We start from the raw sequence: 6,139 nt of genomic DNA, 5'->3' as shown, positions 1-6,139 counted from the left end.
GCGAGCACCCACATCTCGGCAAAAAGCATTCGTGCGATTTCTTCCCCTAGACAGACACGTTGGGCCTGCACTTGTCGGAGCATTGCAAAGACGAGCGCTCTGGTTCGCAGGAGCCTGAGAAGAACATCTCGTACGAAACCCGTTCCCCCAAAAATGCTCGAATCACAAATGCTCGCAGCAGGGACGTAATGCAAAGATGTACACCGCGCACGCGACCGAGTAAGGACACTCAGAGACATCCATTTCCCAGGCATATGCCCCCTACACGCTTTTTGGTGCACCCCGTACAAACGGCCATACTTCGACAAGCCCTCCCAGAATTTCGCATCTGAAGAGAGAGATGAAACGCCTTGGGCCTTTTGTCCACACAATGCAAACACCGAACGCTCTCTTTAGGGGGGGAGCTGAAGAAGAGTATCTCCCGCGGAACCCACGAGCCGCAGCCGTTCGGATCGTCGCACAGGGCAGGACAGGGCATGGAGAGTTTCCGCATCCAAACAAAAATTATCGGTAATACTCTACGCTTCTACTGGCCCGGACCACAAAGGCTGTCACGACAGAGTGCCATGCACTTCTGTAGGATGAGACAGTGAAGAGGCGAGCACGCACCGAGAACGCACTAGCGAATAAATTATGCGGCAACCAAACCTTTCGCCGGCCCCCCTCTCAATCCCAAGGCTCTACCGATCGGCAAAAACTTAGGGTGGAGGGTGGACCCTTGATGAAATTAGGGACGTCGAGCAATGCACCCGTGCAACCAAACCACCTCTTTCCTTCTTGCCGTCCGGGCAGGATAAAAATGCGATGATAGAACGTGCCAATGAGACGGAGCCCTTGGCTAAAAGATACAACTCCATACACACTCAGCAACAAGCGCATCTTAGAATCGAACACCAAATGTGCAGTGTGTTGCAAGCCGTGCAGACACCTACATATAGGGTATATCCATCAAAACAAAGCGACAAGTACTTCCCACCAGCTCCGCCATTGCGATTACCGAATGGGATAATACTCACCGCCACAGATTAATGACCATCATTACCGTCTCGGAATAGATACAAGCACATCGAGCTTCATCCGATCAGTTGGATGAATTTCACCTTGAAGGGGCCCAATCCAAAAGTTCCGGAGGTCATCTCCTGGAACTCTCGAGAACAAGGCCCATCTTACATGCAAACTCTGCTACTGCGCAAACATAGGTTGCAATTAAAGAGAAATTGCAAGGCCGTCACAATGGCCCGAGGCCAATGCTCCGACTAAGTCAATTTTCTCTTGCAATCACCATGCCGCCGTTCACAGAGAGATCTCCCCCATTCACTTGTGACGCGACGCACAATCCAAGGGCTAGACGCGAGCTCGCCCTTGAAAGGCCACTTTCCAAGGCATCCCCCGATGACACATTGGAACGACAACCGCTGTCGAACCATTTCCCAATGTTGTGCCGATCGAGTTGGCACAGAGCCGCTAGACGAGGGCTCCCGTTTTAGATCGAGTTTTAAAATCACCAAGAAGACGCGGTGAGGGCTGGCAACCGCTGCCAAACCTTTTTCCGAAATTGCGCCAGCTGAGTGACAAGAAAACATGATGTAAAGGAGAGTCCAGGAATAGCACCACCCTCGAAGGTGGGCTTCATGCCCTTCTAATTGATTCAACGTCGGCGTCCACCGTTTCAAAATCCGACATATCCATCCGCCCCGACAGCGGCGTTGAATCAATGAGCTGGGCACGGGAGAGGCTCGCGGCAACCACCTCTCCCATTGTAGCCGCGATAGGCTCGCAAAAAATTTTGCTAGAGCGCCAAGTACCCACCTCATTGCTATAGACAAGGGCTCGCCATTAGATCAACTTCGAAATCGCATAACGGACGCGGTGTAGAATGGCAACCGCTGCCAAGTCTCTTCCGTAATTGCGTCGGTCGAGTGATCGAAGAAGGTGATCTAAGAGAGGGTCCAAGCGTGTAGGCATTCGTTGGGGGATTCGCGCCGATGGCAAAAATTTGTGCAATACCCGAGCAACACCGGACGGAGGTGCAAGACGAGGGCTCCCGTTTTAGATCGAGTTTTAAAATCACCAAGTAGACGCGGTGAGGGGCTGGCAACCGCTGCCAAACCTTTTTCCGAAATTGCGCCAGCTGAGTGACAAGAATACATGATCTAAAGGAGAGTCCAGGAATAGCACCCTCGAGGGTGGGCTTCATGCCCCTCTAATTGATTCAGCGTCGCCGTCCACCGTTTCAAAATCCGACATTTCCATCCGCCCTGACAGCGGCGTTGAATCAATGAGGAGGGCACGGGAGAGGCTCGCGGCAACCACCTCTCCCATCGTAGCCGCGATAGGCACGCAAAAAATTTTGCTCGAGCGCCAAGCACCCACCTCATGCCTAGAGACAAGGGCTCGCCATTAGATCAAAACTTCGAAATCGCTGAACAGACGCGCTGTAGAATGGCAACCGCTGCCAAGTCTCTTCCGTAGTTGCGTCGGTCGAGTGATCGAAGAAGGTGATCTAAGAGAGGGTCCAAGCGTAGGCATTCGTTGGGGGATTCGCGCCGATGGCATAAATTTATGCAATACCCGAGCAACACCGGACGGAGGTGCTAGACGAGGGCTCCCGTTTTAGATCGAGTTTTAAAATCACCGAGTAGACGCGGTGAGGGCTGGCAGCCGCTGCCAAACCTTTTTCCGAAATTGCGCCAGCTGAGTGACAAGAAAACATGATCTAAAGGAGAGCCCAGGAATAGCACCCTCGAGGGTGGGCTTCATGCCCCTCTAATTGATTCAACGTCGCCGTCCACCGTTTCAAAATCCGACATATCCATCCGCCCTGACAGCGGCGTTGAATCAATGAGGGGGGCACGGGAGAGGCTCGCGGCAACCACCTCTCCCGTTGTAGCCGCGATAGGCACGCAAAAAATTTTGCTAGAGCGCCAAGCACCCACCTCATGCCTAGAGACAAGGGCTCGCCATTAGATCAACTTCGAAATCGCTGAACAGACGCGCTGTAGAATGGCAACCGCTGCCAAGTCTCTTCCGTAGTTGCGTCGGTCGAGTGATCGAAGAAGGTGATCTAAGAGAGGGTCCAAGCGTAGGCATTCGTTGGGGGAGTCGCGCCGATGGCATAAATTTATGCAATACCCGAGCAACACCGGACGGAGGTGCTAGACGAGGGCTCCCGTTTTAGATCGAGTTTTAAAATCACCGAGTAGACGCGGTGAGGGCTGGCAACCGCTGCCAAACCTTTTTCCGAAATTGCGCCAGCTGAGTGACAAGAAAACATGATCTAAAGGAGAGTCCAGGAATAGCACCCTCGAGGGTGGGCTTCATGCCCCTCTAATTGATTCAACGTCGCCGTCCACCGTTTCAAAATCCGACATATCCATCCGCCCTGACAGCGGCGTTGAATCAATGAGGGGGGCACGGGAGAGGCTCGCGGCAACCACCTCTCCCCTTGTAGCCGCGATAGGCACGCAAAAAAATTTTGCTAGAGCGCCAAGCACCCACCTCATGCCTAGAGACAAGGGCTCGCCATGAGATCAACTTCGAAATCGCTGAACAGACGCGCTGTAGAATGGCAACCGCTGCCAAGTCTCTTCCGTAGTTGCGTCGGTCGAGTGATCGAAGAAGGTGATCTAAGAGAGGGTCCAAGCGTAGGCTTTCGTTGGGGGATTCGCGCCGATGGCATAAATTTATGCAATACCCGAGCAACACCGGACGGAGGTGCTAGACGAGGGCTCCCGTTTTAGATCGAGTTTTAAAATCACCGAGTAGACGCGGTGAGGGATGGCAACCGCTGCCAAACCCTTTTCCGAAATTGCGCCAGCTGAGTGAGAAGAAAACATGATCTAAAGGAGAGTCGAGGAATAGCACATCCGGGGTGGGCTCCATGCCCCTCTAATTGATTCAACGTCGGCGTCCACCGTTTCAAAATCTGACATATCCATCCGCCTTGACACCGGCGTTGAATCAATGAGAGGGGCACGGGAGAGGCTCGCGGCAACCACCTCTCCTATATAAGCTATTAGTGCGAGGCTCGCTCTGCATTAGAAATTAGCGAACACACCGACATCCGCCTTAAAAATCCAAATCCTTTAAAATTCCTACCAAACAGCCATTCACGACCCAATTTTTTATGGGGTCGGCAGAGGAGCAAAAGATTGTCATCGGTTAGGAGATGTGAGTTCATGGAGCCGAGGGACTGAAATGGTCATCGAGCTCATCCGATCAACTGGATGAATTTCACCTTGAAGGGGCCCCCAATCCAAAAGTTCCGGAGGTCATCTCCTGGAACTCTCGACAACAAGGCCCATCTTACATGCAAACTCTGCTACTGCGCAAACATAGGTTGCAATTAAAGAGAAATTGCGAGGCCGTCACAATGGCCCGAGGCCAATGGCTCCGACTAAAGTCAATTTTCTCTTGCAATCACCATGCCGCCGTTCACAGAGAGATCTCCCCATTCACTTGTGACGCGACGCACAATCCAAGGTCTAGACGCGAGCTCGCCCTTGAAAGAAAGACCACTTTCCAAGACATCCCCCGATGACACATTGGAACGTCAACCGCTGTCGAACCATTCCCAATGTTGTGCCGATCGAGTTGGCACAGAGGCGACCTTAGGGAGCTCCCGCGTAGCAATCGGGATGTGCTTTCGTGCCCATCTCTCACAAAAACCAATGTCAGCTGTGGACAAATTTGGAATCCAAGGGCTCGCATCCATCGATATCGTCGGCACTGGGTCTATATATTCAAAGGCCACGGAGAGGTTCCGATAAGAGAAGCTCCCCTGCTCGCTCGCACAAACATCCCAAATTCTAGACACAAGCTCCCGCCCTTAGCATCGCTCTCCAGATCACCGCAATGACACATTGGAACGACAACCGCTGTCGAACAACTCCCGAAATTGTGGCAATGGAGTGAGAAAGAAGAGCAACTTTGGGGAGCCGCGCATAGCAAACGGGCTGTGCTGCTGCTTCATTCCGCTCTTATATAGGATCCGAAATCGTTGATTTCGTTTGGAATCCGAGGCTGCATTCGTCCTTGCTCAAACAAGCAATGGCTCTTCTAATCGAATGGCCACGGGGAGCTTCCGATAACAAAGGCTCCCTTGTCACTCGTGATGCGCAGGCCAACTGCTAGACGACGGGTCGCCCTTCAGATCGCTGCCCAGGCAACCACCACAACGGCACCATTGGAACGACAACCGCTGCCGAACCATTCTGAAAATTTTGTGCCAAAGAAGTTGTTGCGTAGAGAATGACTCTGGGGGGCGAGCCCTCGCATAGCAAAATCGGGATGGCTTCACGGCCCTCCCAATAGAAACGATGCTGGTGCCAATATTCCAAAAATCCGAATAACGTGTCTTTCGCGAACACCAGCACTGATTTCTATTGGGGAGGGTCGACGAGAACTTTTGGTACCAAAGCTCCCATTGTAGCCGCGATAGGCACACAAAAAATTGCTAGAGCCCCAAGCACCCACCTCATGGCTAGACAAGGGCTCGCCATTAGTAGATCAACTTCGAAATCGCTGAACAGACGCGCTGTGGAATGGCAACCGCTGCCAAGCCTCTTCCGTAATTGCGTCGGTCGAGTGATCGAAGAAGGTGACCTAAGAGAGAGTCCAAGGCTAGGGATTCGTTGGGGGTTTCGCGCCGATAGCAAAAAATTATGCAATACCCGAGCAACACCGGACGGAGGTGCTAGACGAGGGCTCCCGTTTTAGATCGAGTTTTAAAATCACCGAGTAGACGCGGTGAGGGCTGGCAACCGCTGCCAAACCTTTTTCCGAAATTGCGCCAGCTGAGTGACAAGAAAACATGATCTAAAGGAGAGTCCAGGAATAGCACCCTCGAGGGTGGGCTTCATGCCCCTCTAATTGATTCAACGTCGCCGTCCACCGTTTCAAAATCCGACATATCCATCCGCCCTGACAGCGGCGTTGAATCAATGAGGGGGGCACGGGAGAGGCTCGCGGCAACCACCTCTCCCGTTGTAGCCGCGATAGGCACGCAAAAAATTTTGCTAGAGCGCCAAGCACCCACCTCATGCCTAGAGACAAGGGCTCGCCATTAGATCAACTTCGAAATCGCTGAACAGACGCGCTGTAGAATGGCAACCGCTGCCAAGTCTCTTCCGTAGTTGCG

The sequence above is a fragment of the Cupressus sempervirens genome, chromosome 1 (assembly GCF_028749045.1).
Source record: "Cupressus sempervirens isolate cs-2001-9-10 chromosome 1, ASM2874904v1, whole genome shotgun sequence".
Taxonomy (NCBI): Eukaryota; Viridiplantae; Streptophyta; class Pinopsida; order Cupressales; family Cupressaceae; genus Cupressus; species Cupressus sempervirens.
This window is presented reverse-complemented; position numbering follows the sequence as displayed.